An 18,820-nucleotide genomic window follows, 5' to 3' on the forward strand; every position below is an offset into this window, starting at 1 on the left:
ACTGCGGAAGATCATTGCGCAGGCGCGGCGCCAGTCTGTGGCCAGAGCATGCACAGTGCCATGTTGTGGGCGGAGCATGCGCAGTTGCGGTGCAGGGAGGAGAGTCGCTGTCGGGTCGGATCAGGGAGGAGAGCAGAAGCAGAGTCGACCCAGCGGGCAGGTGAAGGCGATTGGAACCGGCGAGCGGGTGGGACGCCTTCAGAAATATACACTGCAGGCCTCAAACCGCGAATAGGAAGCTTCCGACCCTGCGTTTGCTCCGTTTTGGCGACGGCGGCGTCTGTCACGATATCAGATCCGATTGATGGCCTCCATCTTTTTGGGACGCGTTTGTGCGCATGCGCGGACGCCAACGTTATAGTGGCAATGGGCAGCAGTGCGCATGCGCGTCCGCCATCCTTTTAGGGGGCAATGGGCAGCAGCTGTGACAAAAAAAGAGTTAGGAATTGTCAGCAATCCGGATTAGAGAAAGTGAAGATATCTGGGGGGGACTGTGAGACTGGAGGAGATTACAAAGGAATGGAATAGAGTTTCAGCAGCAGATGAGTTGAGACTGGACTGGAGTCGGGCGATGTTACTGAGGTGGAAATAGGCGGTCTTGGTGATGATGTGGATATGTGGTTGGAAGCTCATCTTGGGGTGAAATATTTCACCATGGCTGTGAACAGTCTGGTTCAGTCTCAGACAGTTGTCAGGGAGTGAGATGGAGTCGGTGGCTAGGGAGTGGAGTTTGTAGCGAGGACTGAAGACAATGGCTTAAGTCTTCCCAATATTTAAATGGCGGAAATTTCTGTTCATCCAGGATGTCAGACAAGTCAGGACAGTGTGTAACTTGGAGGTGACGGTGTTCACATACACCTGCTACCCTAGATCTTCTAGTGTGTGGAGGTTGAGGGTTCGGAAGATTCTGTCCAAGTTCTGGTTGAGTTCTAGAAATATAAAATCCCCCTGCTTTACCGGGTGCCTCTACCACCTCTCTCATTCTTGCTCTCTTCCCCTCCTCCCAGAAGGTCCAGAGTCTTGTGTACACCCAGACCGGGTGTCAGGTTCCCTTCCCTGAAGGACATTTTTGAACCAGTTGGGTTTTTATGACAATCCAGCAGTTTGCCGGCCCAAAATTTCCAGATTCATTCAGCACAATTTCACAACCTGCCTTGGTGTTTTTGTGGGTTCTCTCTCTCTCCCTTTTTTCTGTTTTAAATCAATTCCACAGGGTATTAGAAGAGGAGGATTTGCAGTTGGGAAACTGAAACCAAACATCACATCAGGTTCTGACAGTGCCGCCCAATTTATCGTAACCTCAATATCATCAGATTTTGAACATGGAAGGAAAAAGCACTGTTCACAGTGGGGAGAAACGGTACACATGTTCTGTGTGTGGACGAGGCTTCAGCTGATCATCTGGCCTGTCAAAACAAATCTGCAGTTACAGCCGAGAGAAACTATCGAAATGTGGGGATTGTGGGAAGGGATTCAATTACCCGTTTGAGCTGGAAGCAGATCGATGCACTTACACTGGGGAGAGGCCATTCATCTACTCCCAGTGTGGGAAGAAACTCAGTCTCTCATCCAATCTGCTGAAGCATCAGCGAGTTCACAGGGCAGAGAGACCGTTTAGTTGTCCAAACTACAGGAAGTGCTATATAAGTTCCAAAGACCTGAAGTCCCATCAATGAGTTCACATTAACAAGAGATATTTTAAATGCCCAGACTGCAGGAAGTGCTTTAAAAGTTCTGGGGAGCTGATGTCCCATCAATGTGTTCACACTGACGTGAGACCTTTCAGGTGCTCTCACTGTGGAACCTGTCAATGAAACCAACTCACTAAAGACCAATGTGCTCACACTGGAGTGCACCTGCTCCAAGTGTGGGAAGGGATTCAGTCAGTCATCTGACTTGCTGAGACATCAGCGAGTTCACACTGGGGAGAGACCATTCACCTGTTCCAAGTGTGGGAAGGGATTCACTCAGTCATCTACTTTTATATTCCATTCCCTGGCAATAAAACAACACCATTTGACTTCCTAATCACTTGCTGTACCTGAATACTAACATTTCCTGATTCATGTACCAGGACACCCAGATCCCTCTGTATCTAAGAGTTCTGCAATCTCTCTCCATTTATATAATATGCTGTTTTTCTATGCTTCCTACCAAAGTGGACAAGTTCACATTTCCCCACGTTATACTCCATCTGCCAAATTTTTGCCTACTCACTTAATCATCTCTATCCCCTTGCAGGCTCCTTAGGTCCTTTTCACAACTCACTTTCCTGCCAATCTTTGTGTCATCAGCAAATTTAGCAACCATACATTCAGTCCCTTCATCCAAGCCATTGATATAGATTGTAAATAGTTGAGGCCCCTGTGGAACTCCACTCGTCACATCTTGCCAGCCTGAAAAAAACCCAGTTTCCCTCTTCTGCTTCCTGTTAGCTAACTAATCCTCTATCCATGTGCATGTGTTACCCCTTCTCAACTCGGGACAAAATTAATAGTCATGTGAGCAAATGTGGGTTAAGTCAGGAACACCAGCATGGAATTGTTAAGGGAAAATTGTGTTTAATAAACTTGCTTAAGGTATTTGGAGAGGTAACAGAGTGGGTGATGAGGATGCTGCTGTTAATGTGGTGTACATGGACTTCCGAATGGAATTAGAGAATGTGCCGCACAGCAGACATGAGCAGAGTTAGCTCATGGAATAAAAGGGACAGTAGCAACATGGATACAAAACTGGCTGGGTATAGGAAACAGCAAGTCGTGGTTAATGGATTTTTTCAGACTGGAATAAAGTTTATAGTGGAGATCCCCAGGAGTCGCTGTGAGGACTCCTGCTCTCCTGAACCTATATAAATGACACAGACCATGGTGTTCAGGCTCAACTTTCAAATTTATGGAGGAGTCTTGAGTGGGCACAGAGTGAATAGCGGCTTCCCTTCCCTGAAGGACATTAGTGAACCAGTTGGGTTTTTATGACAATCCAGCAGTTTTCATGGTCACTTTTTCCTAGTGCCGGCCCCACAAATTCCCAGATTCATTCAGCTCAATTTCACAACCTGCCTTTGTGTTATTGTGGGTTCTCTCTCACTCTCATTTTAAATCAATTTCAGAGGCGAATAGAAGGGGAGGATTTGCAGTCGGGAAACTGAAACCAAACATCACATCAGGATCTGATGGAGTCACCCAATTTATCGTAACCTGAATATGATCGGATTTTGAACATGGAAGGAAAAAGCACCATTCATAGTGGGGAGAAACTGTACACGTGTTCTGTGTGTGGACGAGGCTTCAGCCGATCATTCGCTTTGTCAAAACACAAGCGCAGTCACACTGGGGAGAAACCGTGGAAATGTGGGGACTGTGGGAAGGGATTCACGTGTCCATCTGAGCTGGAAATTCATCGGCGCAGTCACACTGGGGAAAGGCCGTTCACCTGCTCTGAGTGTGGCAAAGGATTCGCTCAGTCATCCCACCTGCTCAAACACCAGCTAAGTCACACAGACGAGAGACCTTTTAAATGTGCAGACTGCGTAAAGTACTTTAAAAGTTCCGGAGAACTGATGTCCCATCAACGTGTTCACACTGACGAGAGACCATTCAGGTGCTGTCACTGCGAAACTGGGTTCAGGCGATCATCTGACCTCACTAAGCATCAGCGCAGTCACACTGGGGAGAGACCGTTCACCTGCTCCGAGTGTGGGAAGGGATTCATTCAGTCATCCAGCCTTCTGACACACCAGCGAGTTCACACAGGAAAGAGATCTTTCAAATGCCCAGACTGTGGGAAGTGCTGTAAAAGTTCCAGGAACCTAATTACACATCAACGTGTTCACAGTGATGAGAGACCGTTCAGGTGCTCTCAGTGTGGGGCTGGATTCAGGCGATCATCTGAACTCATTGTCCACCAGCGAGTTCACACTGGGGAGAGGCCGTTCACCTGCTCTGATTGTGGGAAAGGATTCACTCAATCATCCAACCTACACAGACATCAGCGAGTTCACAGGTCACTACAGTGATGGGATTTTACTGTCAGTCACATCGAAGACTGAACCATCTTCATTGGGGTATGTTTCTGCTGAAGTAGGTAAGCTCCAGGACAGATATAGTGGTTCATATTTTGGACAGAAGTAAAATAAATCAGCTTTGTGTTAAATACAGTGCGTTGAATCTTTTTACTATTTCTAATGCAAGTTAGTTCCTTTTGAAGGTCTCTCCCTCTCCCCTCTCTCCTCCATCCTCACTTCCAACAAGTGTGAGGAGCTCATGGAGCTTCTTTGTCACTAAGATTGAGACAATCCGATCAGCTGCCTCTGCTGCTTCCCTCCCTTCCACTAGCCCAGTTCTCTCTCTTCACGTACTGTTGATCTCTCCCTCAAATCTGCCATCATCACGCTTGTCTCAAAAATCAAACCCTTGACCACATCATCCTTGCAAACTATTGCCCAATCTCCAACCTCCCTCTCCTCTCCAAACTTCTTGAACATGTTGTCACCTCCCAAATCTGTGCCCAGCTTTCCCAGAACTCCCTGTTTGAATCCCTCCAGTCAGGTTTCTGCCCTGCCACTGGACTGAAACAGCTCTGATCAAAGCCACCAACTACATCCTATGTGACTGTGACAAAGGGAAACTATCCCTTCTCGACCTGTCTGCAGCCTTTGACAAGCTTGACCACAGCATTCTGCTCCAACACCTCTCCACTGTCATCCAGCTGGGTGGGGCTGCTCTCTCCTGGTTCCATTCTTCTCTATCTAACCATAGTCAGAGAATCACTTGGAATGTCTTCCCTTCCCACTCCCACAGTTACCTCTGGTGTCCCCAAAGGATCCAGCCTTGGCCTCCTCCTATTTCTCATCAACATGCTCCCCACAGCAACATCATCTGAAAACACAGTGTCAGTTATCACATATACACTGACAGTGCCCAGCTCTACCTCACCACCACCTCTCTCCACTTCTCCACTTTTGTTAAATTATCAGACTGTTTGTCTGATATCCAGTGGTGGATGTGCAGAAATTTCTTCCAATTCAATATTGGCAAGACTGAAGACATTATTTTCATTGCTGAGCTACCAACTCCATTCCTTTCTCCAAAGTCAACGGATCTAAGCTCAACAGTCCTGCCACATCCAGTCGTGAATAGTGGTGGACAATTAAGCAACTAATTGGATGATGAGGCTCCCAAACTATCCCCATCCTCGATGATGGAGGAGCTCAGCACAAGAGGGCAAAATATAAGGCTGAACCATTTGCAACAACCTTCAGCCAGAAGTGCTGAGCGGACGGTCCATCTCGGCCTCCTCCGGAGGTTCCCAGCATCACAGCTGCCAGTCTTCAGCCAATTCGATTCACTCCACGTGATACCTAGAAACGGCTGAAGGCGCTGGACACTGCAAAGTCAATGGGCCCTGACAATATTCCAGTATTAGTACTGAAGACTTGTGCTCCAGAACTGGCCGCACCCCTAGCCAAGCTGTTCCAATACAGCTACAACACTGGCATCTACCCGGCTATGTGGAAGATTGCCCAGGTATGTCCTCTACACAAAAAGCCGGACAAATTCAACCCGGCCAATTACTGCCCCATCAGTCTGCTTTCGATCATCAGTAAAGTGATGGAAGGGGTCATCAATAGTGCTATCAAGCAGCACTTGCTTAGCAATAACCTGCTCACTGACGCCCAGTTTGGTTTCCGCTGGGGCCACTCAGCTCCTGACCTCGTTACAGCCTTGGTTCAACATGGAAAAAAGAGCTGAACTCCAGAGATGAGGTGAGAGTGGCTGGTTTGATATCAAGGCAGTCTTTGACCGAGTGTGGCATCAAGGAGCCCGAGCAAAACTAGATTCAATGGGAGTCGGGGGAAACTCTCCACTGGTTGGAGTCATACCTAGCACAAAGGAAGATGTTGTAGTTGTTGGAGGTCAGTCATCTCAGCTCCAGGACATCCAGGTGCAGGAGTTCCTCAGGGTAGTGTCCTAAGCCCAACCATCTTCAGCTGCTTCATCAATGACCTTCCTTCCAACATAAGGTCAGAAGTGGTGATGTTCACTGATGATTGCACAGTGTTCAGCACCATTTGTGACTCCTCAGATCCTGAAGCAGTCCATGTCAAAATGCAGCAAGACCTGGACAATATCCAGGCTTGTGCTGACAAGTGGCAAGTAACATCCACACCACACAAGTGCCAGGCAATTACCATCTCCCAACAAGAGAGAATCCAACCATCGCCCCTTGACAATCAATGGCATTACCATCACTGAATTCCCCACTATTAATATCCTCGGGGGTTCCATTGACCAGAAACTGAACTGGACCAGCCATAAAAATACTGTGGCTACAAGAGCAGGTCATAGGCTAGGAATCCTGTGACGAGTAACTCACCTCCTGACTCCCCAAAACCTGTCCACCATCTACAAGCCACAAGTCAGGAGTGTGATGGAATACTCCCCACTTGCCTGGATGAGTGCAACTCCAACAACTCTCAAGAAGCTTGACACCATCTAGGACAAATCAGCTTGCTGATTGGCACCCCATCCACAAACATTCACTCGCTCCACCAATGATGCATAGTAGCAGCAGTGCATACCATCTACAAGATGCACTTCAGGAACTCACCTAGCCCCCTTAGATGGTATCTTCCAAACCCATGACCACTACCATCTAGAAGGACAAGGAGAATAGATACATGTGAACGCCACCACCTGGAAGTTCCCTTCCAAGCTACCCACCATCCTGACTTGGAAATTCCTTCACTGTTGGGTCAAAATCCTGAAACTCCCTCCCTAACAGCACTGTAGGTGTACCTACACCACACGGACTGCAGCGGTTCAAGAAGGCAGCTCATCACCACCTTCTCAAAGGCAACTGGGATGGGCAATAAACGCTGGCCCAGCCGGCAATGCCTACATCCCAAGAATGAATTAATATGAAAAAAAGATTGATGGTCTGATGGCTATTTGTGGAATCTTACTGTGCACAAACAGGTAAACAGTAACAATTTGTATTTATATAACAGGTTTAATGTAACAAAACATCCCAAGGTGCTTCAGAGAAGCATCCTGAAGAGAAATTTAACATCAAGTCACAAAGCATATTAGAGAAAATGGACAAAACCTTCATTGGAGAGGCAGATTTTAACAAGGACCTTTAATCAGGAGAGACAGCTGGAGAAGTTCAGGGAGGGAATTTCAGAACTTCATGCCAGGCATGGCCAACAGTGGTGGAGTAATTAAAAGCAGGGATGTTCAAGAGGCCAGAATGAGAAGGGCACATATATCTCTGAGGGTTGAGTGATGGAGGTTACAGGGGTAGGGAGGGACGAGGCGACAAGAGGGATTTGAAAACAAGGATGTGAGTTTTAAACTTGAGGCATTGCTTGACTAGGAGCCAATATATGTCAGCGAGCCAAGGGGTGATGGGTGAACAGGACATGGTGTGAAAAAGCACACGGGCAGCAGAGTTTTCGATGATTCATGTTTCTGCGTGGGGGTGGGAGAAGCTGGTCAGGAATGTATTGGAATCATCAAGTCTCAAGGTAACAAGGGCAGGGATGAGGGTTTGAGCAGCAGATGAGCTGGGGTCAGGTGGGGACATGTGATGTCATGGAGATTGAAGTCTCTGGGGGACACGAAGTCGAAGGACTTTGCAGAGGAAAGTGAGTTTGGAGATGGGGTGGAATTTTAGAGTGGTGGGGTCAAGTGTTTTTTCAGGTGATAACAGTGGATTTAAAGGTGAGAGGGACAGTACCAGAAGAAAAAGAGAGAGAGCCATTAACAATATCAGCTGAGATAGGGAAGCTGGGTGATCAGTAGTTTAATGAGAATGGGGTCAATACAGCAGAAGACAAGATGAGCACTGAGAGGGCATGAGGGGAAAGAAATTGGGGAAAAATGTGAGTTCAGGGCTCTGACAAGGGGAAATTTAGAGACAGTTTGTCCCGGTCGGTTAGTGGAAGGGAGGGAAGCAGCAGAGGCAGCTGATCGGATTGTCTCAATCTTAGTGACAAAGAAGCTCCATGAGCTCCTCACATTTGTTGTTGAAGGTGAGGATGGAGGAGACAGGGGAGAGGGTGAGCCCTTCAAAAGGAACTGACTTGTGTTAAAAATATTAAAAATGTTCAACATACTGTGTGTTTAATACAACGCTGATTTATTTAACTTCAGGAGCAGGAGGTGGGTCTCATGGACAAGATGAGCACTGAGAGGGCAGGAGGGGAGATGGGAGAGAATCTGGAGAAAGATGTGGGTTCAGGGCTCGGACAAGGAAGGAACTTTAGAGAAAGTTTGTCCCGGTGGGCTAGTGGAAGGGAGGGAAGCAGCAGAGGCAGCTGATCAGATTGTCCCAATCTTAGTGACAAAGAAGCTCCATGAGATCCTCACACTTGTTGTTGGAGGTGAGGATGGAGGAGACAGGGGAGAGGGAGAGCCCTTCAAAAGGAACTAACTTGTGCTAGAGATATTAAAAAGACTCAACAAAGTGTACATTCAACACAAAGCTGAATTATTTGATTTTTAGCCAGATCATTAAGGCTTATAACTGAGTTGGGGTTTACTAACATCAGCAGAAACAAACCCCATTGAAAACAGTTCAGTCCTGGATGTGATTAACAGCAAAATCCAATCACTGTCGTTACTCATGAACTTGCTGGTGTGTCAACAGGGTGGAGGAATCAGTGAATCTCATCCCACACTGAGGGCAGGTGAACGGGCTCTCCCCAGTGTGAGTGCGCTGGTGTGCAGTGAGTTCAGATGACCACCTGAACCCAGTCCCACACTGAGAGCAGCTGAACGGTCTCTCGTCAGTGTGAACGCGTTGATGGGACATCAGATCCCAGGAGCTTTTATAGCACTTCCCACAGTCTGTGCATTTAAAAGGTCTCTTCCCAGTGTGAACTCGCTGGTGTTTCAGGAGTTTGGATGAACGAGTGAATCCCTTCTCACACTCCCCACATTTCCACGGCTTCTCTCCATTGTGACTGCATTTATGTTTTGACAGGTCAGATGATCGGCTGAAGCCTCGTCCACACACACAACATGTGTACGGTTTCTCCCCACTGTGAACGGTGCTTTTTCCTTCCATGTTCAAAATCCGATGATATTCAGGTTCAGATCCTGATGTGATGTTTGGGTTTCAGTTTCCCAACTGAAAATCCTCCCCTTCTAATACCCTGTGAAATTGATTTAAAACAGAAAAAAGGGAGTGAGAGAGAACCCACAAAAACACAAAGGCAGGTTGTGAAATTGAGCTGAATGAATCTGGGAATTTGTGGGGCCGGCACGAGGAAAAAGTGACCATGAAAACTGCTGGATTGTCGTAAAAACCCAACTGTTTCACTTATGTCCTTCAGAGAAGGGAACCTGCCACTCGGTCTGGGCCTACACAAGACTCTGGCCTCTGTGGGAGGAGTGCGAGTGTGAGAGGAAGGGCGAGAGAGAAGCGAAAGAGAGAGAATATCTTGACATATACAAATAGAACAGAAATATATCAGGTTCTTGCAAACCATCAACCTCCACCACCTAGAAGGACCAGGGTAGCAGGTGTGTGTGAACACCATCACCTCAAAGTTCTCTTCAAAGTCACACACCACCCAATACTGGGTGAGCAGAAATTTCCTTCATTTAAATATTGTGAAAGCTGAAGCCATTGTCTTCAGTTCCCACTACAAACTCCACTCCCCAAACACCGACTCCATCCCTCCAACGTTATTCAGGTTACGATAAATTAGGCGACTCCGTCAGATCCTGATGTGATGTTTGGTTTCAGTTTCCCAACTGCAAATCCTCCCCTTCTAATACTCTGTGAAATTGATTTAAAACAGAAAAAAGGGAGTGAGAGAGAACCCACAAAAACACAAAGGCAGGTTGTGAAATTGAGCTGAATGAATCTGGGAATTTGTGGGGCCGGCATGAGGAAAAAGTGACCATGAAAACTTCTGGATTGTCATAAAAACCCAACTGGTTCACTAATGTCCCTCAGGGAAGGGAACCTGCCACCCGGTCTGGGCCTCCACAAGACTCTGGCCTCTATAAGAACAGACGAAATAGGAACAAGAGAAGTCCTAACACCCCGTCGAGCCTGCTCCACCATTCAATACGATCGTGGCTGATCTTGGGCTTCAACTCCACTTTCCCACCCACTCCCCATATCCCTTGACTCACTGAGAGACCAAAAATCTCTCCATCTCAGCCGGAAATATATTCAATGATGGAGCATCCACAACCTGCTGGGCTGGAGAATTCTATGTGACAGACGGACAGAAAAAGAGAGGGGGCGCTGGGAGAGAGAGACAGAGAGAGAAAGTTAGTGAACAAAGCACAGGATGTCAATAAAAAGAATTCAAGTGCATGGGATTGGGGTAATATACTGTTATAGATTGACAATTGGTGAACAGACAGGAAACAGAGAGTCGGAATAAACGTCTCATTCTCAGGATGGCAGGCTGTTAGCTGTGGGGTACCCCAAGGATCAGTGCTTGGCCCACAGCCGTTCACAAATTAGAGAAATGATTTAAAGGCACCCATTTAAGAAGCACCTAAATTTTCACATTCTCATCCTTGTTTTCCCCCATGGTTGTGGTCATTCCTATCTCTGTAACCTCCTCCAGCCTCACAATCCCCCCCCAAGATATCCATGCTCCTCGAATTCTGAATTCCTGATTTTATTCGCTCCATCCCTGATTGCCATTCTGTCATATTCCAAGGCCCAAGCTCTGGAATTTCCTCCCTAAACCTCTCCGCCTCTCTACTTCATTTTCATCCTTTAAGATGCTCCTTCAAACCGTCCTCTTTGACCAAACTATAGGTCACCTGCCCGAATATCGCCTCATGTGGCTCCGTGTCAAACCTTGTTTTACAATATTTCTGTGAAATGTCTTGGTAAACTATATAACATTAAAGGTGCGATATAAACACAAATTGTTGTTGTCGATTTGGACATACATCACAGTTCAGTTATCATTACTGGGTGAATAACCTGTAACTCCTTACCTAACAGCATTGTGGGAGCACCTTCACCACACGGACTGCAGCGGTTCAAGAAGGTCAAACATCATCTTCTCCACAGGCAACTGGGGATTACCAATAGGCGCTGGTATCTGTGGAGAGAGACAGAATTAACATTTCAGGGTTCGCAGAATGAATTACAGGGGATAAAAATGTGCAGAATTTGATGCTCACTGTAAGTTCAGAAGTGGAAGAGAAATTGACGATAGCGCAGGAAGAACAATTTCTGACTGTGGAAGGTACTGTGGGAAGATAAAGCTGGGAAGACAGCAGCACATGGTTAGGGGATGGGCAGCAGTGGAAACTTCATTTAGACATGGTCAGCAGGAGTAACAATAAAATCCTAAACAGAGCTAAAATACACTGATTATTCGAGACAGAGGAAGTTAGACAATGGCAGAGAGGTGATCAGGGAGGGCAGAGGTGAAACACAGCAATGGATGGACATGGATTCAGATCCACAGGAAAGGAGTCACACCAGCTCCAGAGCCATGGAACCTCTCACAGATAACAGAGCATAGAACTAAAAGCTATGCTATAAGTTGTAGCTGAATGGTGAAAATACTCATCTCTGAAACAATTTCACAGTTTTCAATTTTAAACTCTCCTGCTGGAGCCTGCAGCTGGAGAGATATCAGAAGCACTGGAGTCAGAGAAAAATCTCCCAGTTGAGGAAATACCTGGGGAGCGGGGTGATGTCACCATGTAATTGTCAATGTGTGATGATGTCAAAGACATGGACACAGAACATCTGGGTCTGTGCACATTAACCACACGTATGAAGGATGGGAAGGTCCTGAGGTTTAGATGAGGTAGTTAAAGAAAAGCTATTTTCACTAACTGATCGTAAAAGGGTTATGGTGACAGTTTAAAGAGTTTGGGAAGATCTACGAGAGGGATATGAGGAAGAAACTTTACACAGTGAGCGGTAATGACCTGGAACTCAATGCTTAGACTCAGAGACCGATAATATGAATCGAGTGATTCTTGAAAACTCTGATGTGATGATTGGTTTGAATTTCCCACCTGCAAAATCTCATCTTCTAGTATCCTGTAAATGGAGATTACAAAATCCATCATTGTCAGTGCAGGATAGAAACTGAGAAGAGACAAACATTTCCCTTGGTTTGAATTTGCTGTGTGTAAATCCTCCCCTTCTAACCCCCTGTAAAAGGAGTTTCAAAAATCCATCCCTGTCAGTCCAGGATAGAAGTTCGCAACAAAAAAAAAATACCTGGAAAAACTCAGCAGGTCTGACAGCATCTGCAGAGAGGAAAACAGTTAACATTTCGAGTCCGAATGACTCTTCATCAGAACTAAGGGAAAATAGAAAAGAGGTGAAATATAACCTGGTTTAAGGTGGGGTGGGGGGACAAGTAGAGCTGGATACAGGGCCAGTGATAGGTGGAGATAACCAAAAGATGTCACAGACAAAAGAACAAAGAGGTGTTGACGGTGGTGATATTAGCTAAGAAAAATGCTAATAGGTGACATTAAGGGTGGAAAGTAGGACGAGCAAGGATCAGATAGCCCTAGTGGGGGTGGGGATTGAAATAGACTAAAAGGTAGAGATAAAACAATGGATGGAAATACATTTAAAAATAATGGAAATAGGTGGGAAAGGAAAAATCTATATAAATTATTGGAAAAAAAAGGTGGGGGGATCGGAAAGGGGGTGGGGATGGAGGAAAGAGTTCATGATCTAAAACTGTTGAACTCAATATTCAGCCCGGAAGGCTGTAAAGTGCCTAGTTGGAAGATGAGGTGCTGTTCCTCCAGTTTGCGTTGAGCTTCACTGGAACAATGCAGCAGGCCAAGGACGGACATGTGGGCATGAGAGCAGGGTGGTATGTGAAATGGCAAGCGACAGGGAGGTCTGGGTCATGCCTGCAGACAGACCAAAGGTGCTCCACAAAGCAGTCACCCAGTCTGCGTTTGGCCTCTCCAATGTAGAGGAAACTGCATTGGAAGCAACGAATGCAGGAGACTAAATTGAGGGAAGTGCAAGTGAAATGCTGCTTCACTTGAAAGGATTGTTTGGGCCCTTGGACAGTGAGGAGGGGGGAAGTAAAGGGGCAGGTGTTGTTTTATTTCTACCTTTTAGCCCTTACCCCCACCCCACCCCCACTAGGGCTATCTGTCCCTTGCTCATCCTGTTTTCTATCCTTCATGTCGCCATTATCACATTTCTTAGCTAGTATCACCACCACCAACACCTCTTTGACCTTTTGGCTGTGCCATCTTTTGGCTATCTCCACCTAGCGCTGGGTCTCTATCCAGCTCTACCTGTCCCACCCACCCCAAACCAGCTTATACTTCACCTGTTTTCTATTTTTCCTTAGTTCTGATGAAGAGTCATTCAGAATCGAAACATTAACTGTGTTCCTCTCTGCAGATGCTGTCAGACCTGCTGAGTTTTTCCAGGTATTTTTGTTTTTGCTCTAGATTTCCAGCATCCACAGTATTTTGCTTTTATCTTAAAAATTCACAATATTCTCTCCTCCTGCTACCTGGACCAGGATGAACGCGCATGCGCCCTGATGCACATTGCCCCCTATAAAGATGGCGGCCGTTACCCCGGGCCTGGCGAAGGGAGAAATCCAGAATTTTCCGGTCCGTTTTCTGCAAACACAAGACCGGTACCTTGTTATTTGGGGTCTTCGGCCTGCACTGTGTCTTTATGAAGCCTCTCTACCCACTCTGCTGGCTCCATTCCTCCTCACACACCCACTAACTCTGTTAGTTTGCTCCACTCGACATTCTCCTACTCGCTCTGAGCAGCTTCAGTCACAGACCAGCACTGCGCATGCTCCAAGCACACACCTTAATGCGCATGTGCGGGAGCTGCTGTAATGAGGATAGGGCACATTCTCTACCGCAGTGAATGCTGGGTGACCGCTCCGCCATTGAACAGTAACGTTGCAGAATGAAACTGAAGCCCAGTAATCAGAATACAATGGGTGCCATCGGGACAAGATAAAAAGTCTTCGACTCAATTGATATAGCAACTAAAATGCTCTGGGATCCACCTTAATTCTCTCCTGGATGTTATGAAGAGCAGGACAAATACCCTGCAGTTAGATCCGAACTCAATGGAGTCTCAGCAGATGGATTATTTTTCACCATACGTGAATCATTTAAACCCTGCCAACAGGAATGCTCTGATGGTGGATTAAATCCTTTGAATTTTAAAGTTGGTGTGTTTACTGCTTTGCAAACTGAATAAATCTCTTTGCACATGTGAAATACCTGGATGGTCTCGGACTGATGTGACTGTGTTACTGTGTCAGTAATTGGGACAATGGAGCGAATCCATTTGCATTTTCAGCTTGTGCACGTGACTTTATTTACTCATTTTCAGCTGAAATATGGATCTCAAACCTTATGGCTTCCACATTCTTAGCACGAATTAGTTAAAGAAAATCAAAATGCTGCAGATGCTGGCTTTCTGAAATAAAAAAAAGGCAGAAAATGCTGGAATTCTCAGCATGTCTGGTCGCGTCACTGGAGAGAAAAACATAGCTTTTATTTCAGGTCTGTAACCTTTCATCAGGACTGTACGACATCAGTGCACAGATCTGACAGTTCATGAATTGAAACCTAAAATGGGCTTTAGGACAATATCAGACAAGACACCAAAAGGATCGAAGTGAGAATCTGTTGTATGACAGCTAGTTCCTGGTGACATGGATGTGTCTGCAGTGGGTGGGATCAGACTGTTTCCATGTTTCCATAATCAATGTCCCACCTGCTCTTTTCGAAGAGTGAAACTGATAGAGAACAATTATGATTCTGGTATTGACAATCTGAACCTTTAACTCGCTGAGTCAGTTTAAGATATCTTGCAGCTTTTTATTGTGTGAGCCTCTGTTGTATGATTGGTAGGAATTTGGAAGGTAACCGAAAGGCTGGTGCTTTAAGACTATCAGGGACGAAGCCTTTTCTGTTTTCTCCCCATCATCATTCAATATCACAGAGTTCCAGGATGACAGTTGGCACTTTGGCTGAAAGAAACTATTAGCCAAACATTGCCAACTCTTCTTTTATGCAATGGATTCCCAAACTGACAGTGTTTTTTTTCATGAATATTCTTTTCAAATATAATGAGAAAACAATTTAACCTACCATGTACCCTTGTCAAATAGATTTCCATTTGAAACCTACGACGTTACTGGATTCAGACAAACCCATCAATTGTTCTCTCGTCCTCAGCTGCAGTGAGTGAGACAGGGAAAAGCAGAAAAGCAGCAATATTCCGGCCCTGCACTCTCCAATCAGCCGCTGCCAGCAGAAGGCAGCGATTGCAGCTTCAATTAAGCGGGCGACTTCCCATCCCTGGGACGCAAGATACTCCAACCTGGGCCAAACCTCCCAAATTACCGAGCATAGGCTCAGGAAAACGCAGGTAGATTATATCCTGGTCACTAAACCTCCGAGCAGCATTTACAGAATACCCGAGTGAGTGAGTCACAAATAAAACTCATCCCAACTTTGTAAATCTTTTCCCTAAAACTTCTTTCATTTTATTGAAAAGCGGATTGTTGTGAATCTGAAAATGAGCACCATGGGATTTGTTTTCCATTGTTTATCCATCATGTTTGCAATTCAACTTATGTTGGATATTGAAGCGAATCCCATTTCAAAATGAGGACACAAAGCAGGTAAATATTAAATCCAGGAACAAATCCGGAGGAAAATGGATCACAATGTTTGGAAGGAGGTGCAGCTGAGAAGGGAAAGCTGTGAATGATGTTATTGATGATTGAGTGGAAAGCATTGGATCCTTGGTCAATTATCGTAGCTGTGTGGTTAAATGGATGGGTTCAAAACCCGTTGGGGTTTCCCCGGGTATATTCAAATCATACCAACTGAGGTTCTCAGTATTGCTGATTTCAACCAGGTGTCTACAGAACTATCGGGTCAATGGAAGGGAAAGCATCCAAAAATCCTCTTTATCTCTGAAGAAGGGTCATACGGACTCTAAACGTTGAATCCGTTTCCTGATCCAACAGATGCTGCCAGAGCGCTGAGTTTTTCCAGCATTTTCTGTTTTTATTTCGTATTTCCAGCATCCACAGAAGTTTGTTTTTGTCCAAAAAATCTCGTGATTTTTGGAATCTAAGGGAATGAAGGGCTATCGGGATCGGGTGGGAAATTGTTGTTGAGACTGGGGACCTGCCACGATCTTATAAAGTGACGGAGGAGGCTTGTGGGGCCTTATGACGTATTGTTGCTGCTTTGTTTCTGTTCTATTTCAGTATCAATACCAGCCAAGGCGATGGGAAGTAACAGTCTGATCTTGATAGTGTGGCTGAGCAGTCTAAGGTGCTAGATCATATTTCTACTTTCTGTGGAGGCGTCGGTTTGAAGCTTACAGTTACCAAAATTGCACTTTCAGAACTCCCATTGGTCGAAGAAATGCCAGCCTAAAGATGGAGAAGGTGTGTGCGGTGTTTCACTTAAACAGGAAGAGCGAGGAGAGACAATGCAGATGTAAATTGCTGTGGAGAAAAGGCTGGTTGTCAAATTCGCTGAATTCCTCTTCCATTGGCCGTACCGGACACCATAGGCTGAATGTCCTCCTCCTCTGCTGTCGCCATCTATAATTTTATACCATAGGGCCTATCATCATGGCCGAGTGGTTAAGGCATTGAGTCCAAATCCATTGGTCTTTTCAGCTTGTTATTATGCCTGGTTTTAACTGTGTGTCTACAGAGTTAACTATTGGTTAAATATAATAAAATCCATCCAAACACTCCGGGCGTTTTCCTCTTTCTGTTCATTCACGAAACTTGCAGCTGGGACAGGAAAAAAAATGTGATTGTCATGCTTGCTTTCTGGGTGTTTGTCTCTCCTCAGAAACAATCCCTTGCCCTCTGCCACTCTCGGTGTATATGTCTGTGTGTGTTCCTCTGTGTATGTCAATGTGGTTCAGTTTCCCGATGGGGTGAACACATTTTTACCATCACAAACTTTATTCACATTAGTTGTGCAGCTTCATATTAAAATGTTACAGAGAAAAATATCAGGATGAAAGATGCAAGAGGAGTTTGCAATTTTTGGAAGGAGGTGCAGCTAAGAAGTGGAAGATGTGAATGATGTTATTGATGATTGAGAGGAATGCTTTGTAACCTTTGGGCTTTTGTAGTTCGATTACCTTCTACACTTTGAAATTCAGAACAAGCTGAGGCTCCAGGTGGAAAACAACAGTTGGCTCCATGTATGTTGGCATATGGAGTTTTTTTTTTTGTTTTTTCAAATGCTGGCTAGCTTAGTTGGTAAAGCATGAGACTCTTAATCTTAAGGTTGTGGGTTCGAGCCCCACGTTGGCCGCTGTGACTTTTAAAAAAAATCTTGCTGCTTTGAAGGGAAAGCGCCAACCGAATTCCTGCGGCAGCTGTGAAACTTACAAGGCAGACATTAACCACTGAAAGCAACCAATACACATAAAATTCAAATCACTTTCTTGTCGCATTTCTTCCTGCTTCTGTCCCTGCCTCTCCTCCAGCTCCCTCTGCCCGTCCAGCTCTCGGGTCATTTAGCTGCTTTATGCAGACACAGTCAGTTCATGGGAATGTAAGACACAAAGTTTGCAGACCACAGGATAAAGAAACACCAGGATCTCATCTTCCTGATTCTCCCAGATTCTGATTACAGGAATGTGCACAGTGCTGATTATCTACAGTTACACTCTCCTCCCAGTCTTGTGCACGTTGTTCAGCTTTGAAATTGTTCATATTTTCAGGTTGGATTTCAATGGGAAGAAAGCAGAACTGTGATAAGCTTATATTCTTCAGCAGGTTTATTGCAAGAAAGTACATAACAGGCTGATAGTAACAGTGCTCTTTGGACGTGGTGAGTTCCAGTGAAGGATTGGCACCATTAATGTGTCGCTCATTTAGTCTCGTGACAAATCTTGTGCTGGAAATTACAAGAAAACTCGCTGAATTTGCTCCGTGTTTTGGTTTCAAAAGAGCCGAATATAAGTTAAGAAAGTACATTTCGCTAGAGTGGGTTATAACATGTCAGAATGGTTGTGAGAGAAGCAGCCGTGGTGTTGGAAAACATAAAATTATAGAAAGTTACAACAGAGAAAGAGGTCAATCGGTCCTGTGTGCCGCTTTCAAAAAGCAATTCTGATTGATTGATCGATCAGGAGTAACATTTGTGTCAGTGCAAACATGAGGCAGCAAATCTTTCATTCTCCCACCCATATTTTGTCTCGCACCAACGTCCCTGTGGTCAGTGCTCTGCAACCAGCCCTTCTCTTCTCCTTCTTTCATTTCTTCACTCCGCATCTGTGTTGGCCCACAATGTGACATTTTGAACTCTGGGGCAAAAATTGAACTCTCACTCAACTGAATCTGGTGAAGCTGTTAAATATATTCAATCAATACCTTCGCAAGACTCGTTTTTTAACCTTTTCACAAGGACAATAAATCTTCATTCCCTAACAGAGAATCAAACCCTACCTGAGGCGCAAAATCCTAACCACTAGACCACCAGGAAAGCTGTCAAGTCTTCTTTCGGTGCAGCTTATCTACGCTGCTTTTGTCTTTTTTCAAAATTTCAGACTCTTTTACCACAGAACTGCATGTTTAGGCTCAACACAAACCAATTCTTCAGCCATCGAGAACAACATTCGCTGTGAGCTGGAACATGACATCGACACTGAGGTGAAATCGCCCCACAAGCTGCTCATGTGCAACTTTCAATTTCCAAAACCCTCAACCCTAATCACTGTGGGCCCTATGAAAGCGGTGAATCCCAGTCACTGGACATCAGGGAAACTACCAATAAGGCTTGAAATTTGATTTATCGATGCT

At 45.4% G+C, this 18,820-nt stretch overlaps 1 non-coding gene across 1 annotated transcript; it reads left to right on the forward strand.

Moving 5' to 3' along the window:
* The first annotated feature begins 17,254 nt into the window (after positions 1 to 17,254).
* On the forward strand, positions 17,255 to 17,327 carry trnak-cuu (transfer RNA lysine (anticodon CUU)). Its single transcript has one exon. It is a non-coding gene; the product is annotated as a tRNA-Lys (tRNA).
* Positions 17,328 to 18,820: the final 1,493 nt, after the last annotated feature.

Source organism: Cetorhinus maximus, chromosome 23, assembly GCF_964194155.1.
Source record: "Cetorhinus maximus chromosome 23, sCetMax3.hap1.1, whole genome shotgun sequence".
NCBI classification, from domain to species: Eukaryota; Metazoa; Chordata; class Chondrichthyes; order Lamniformes; family Cetorhinidae; genus Cetorhinus; species Cetorhinus maximus.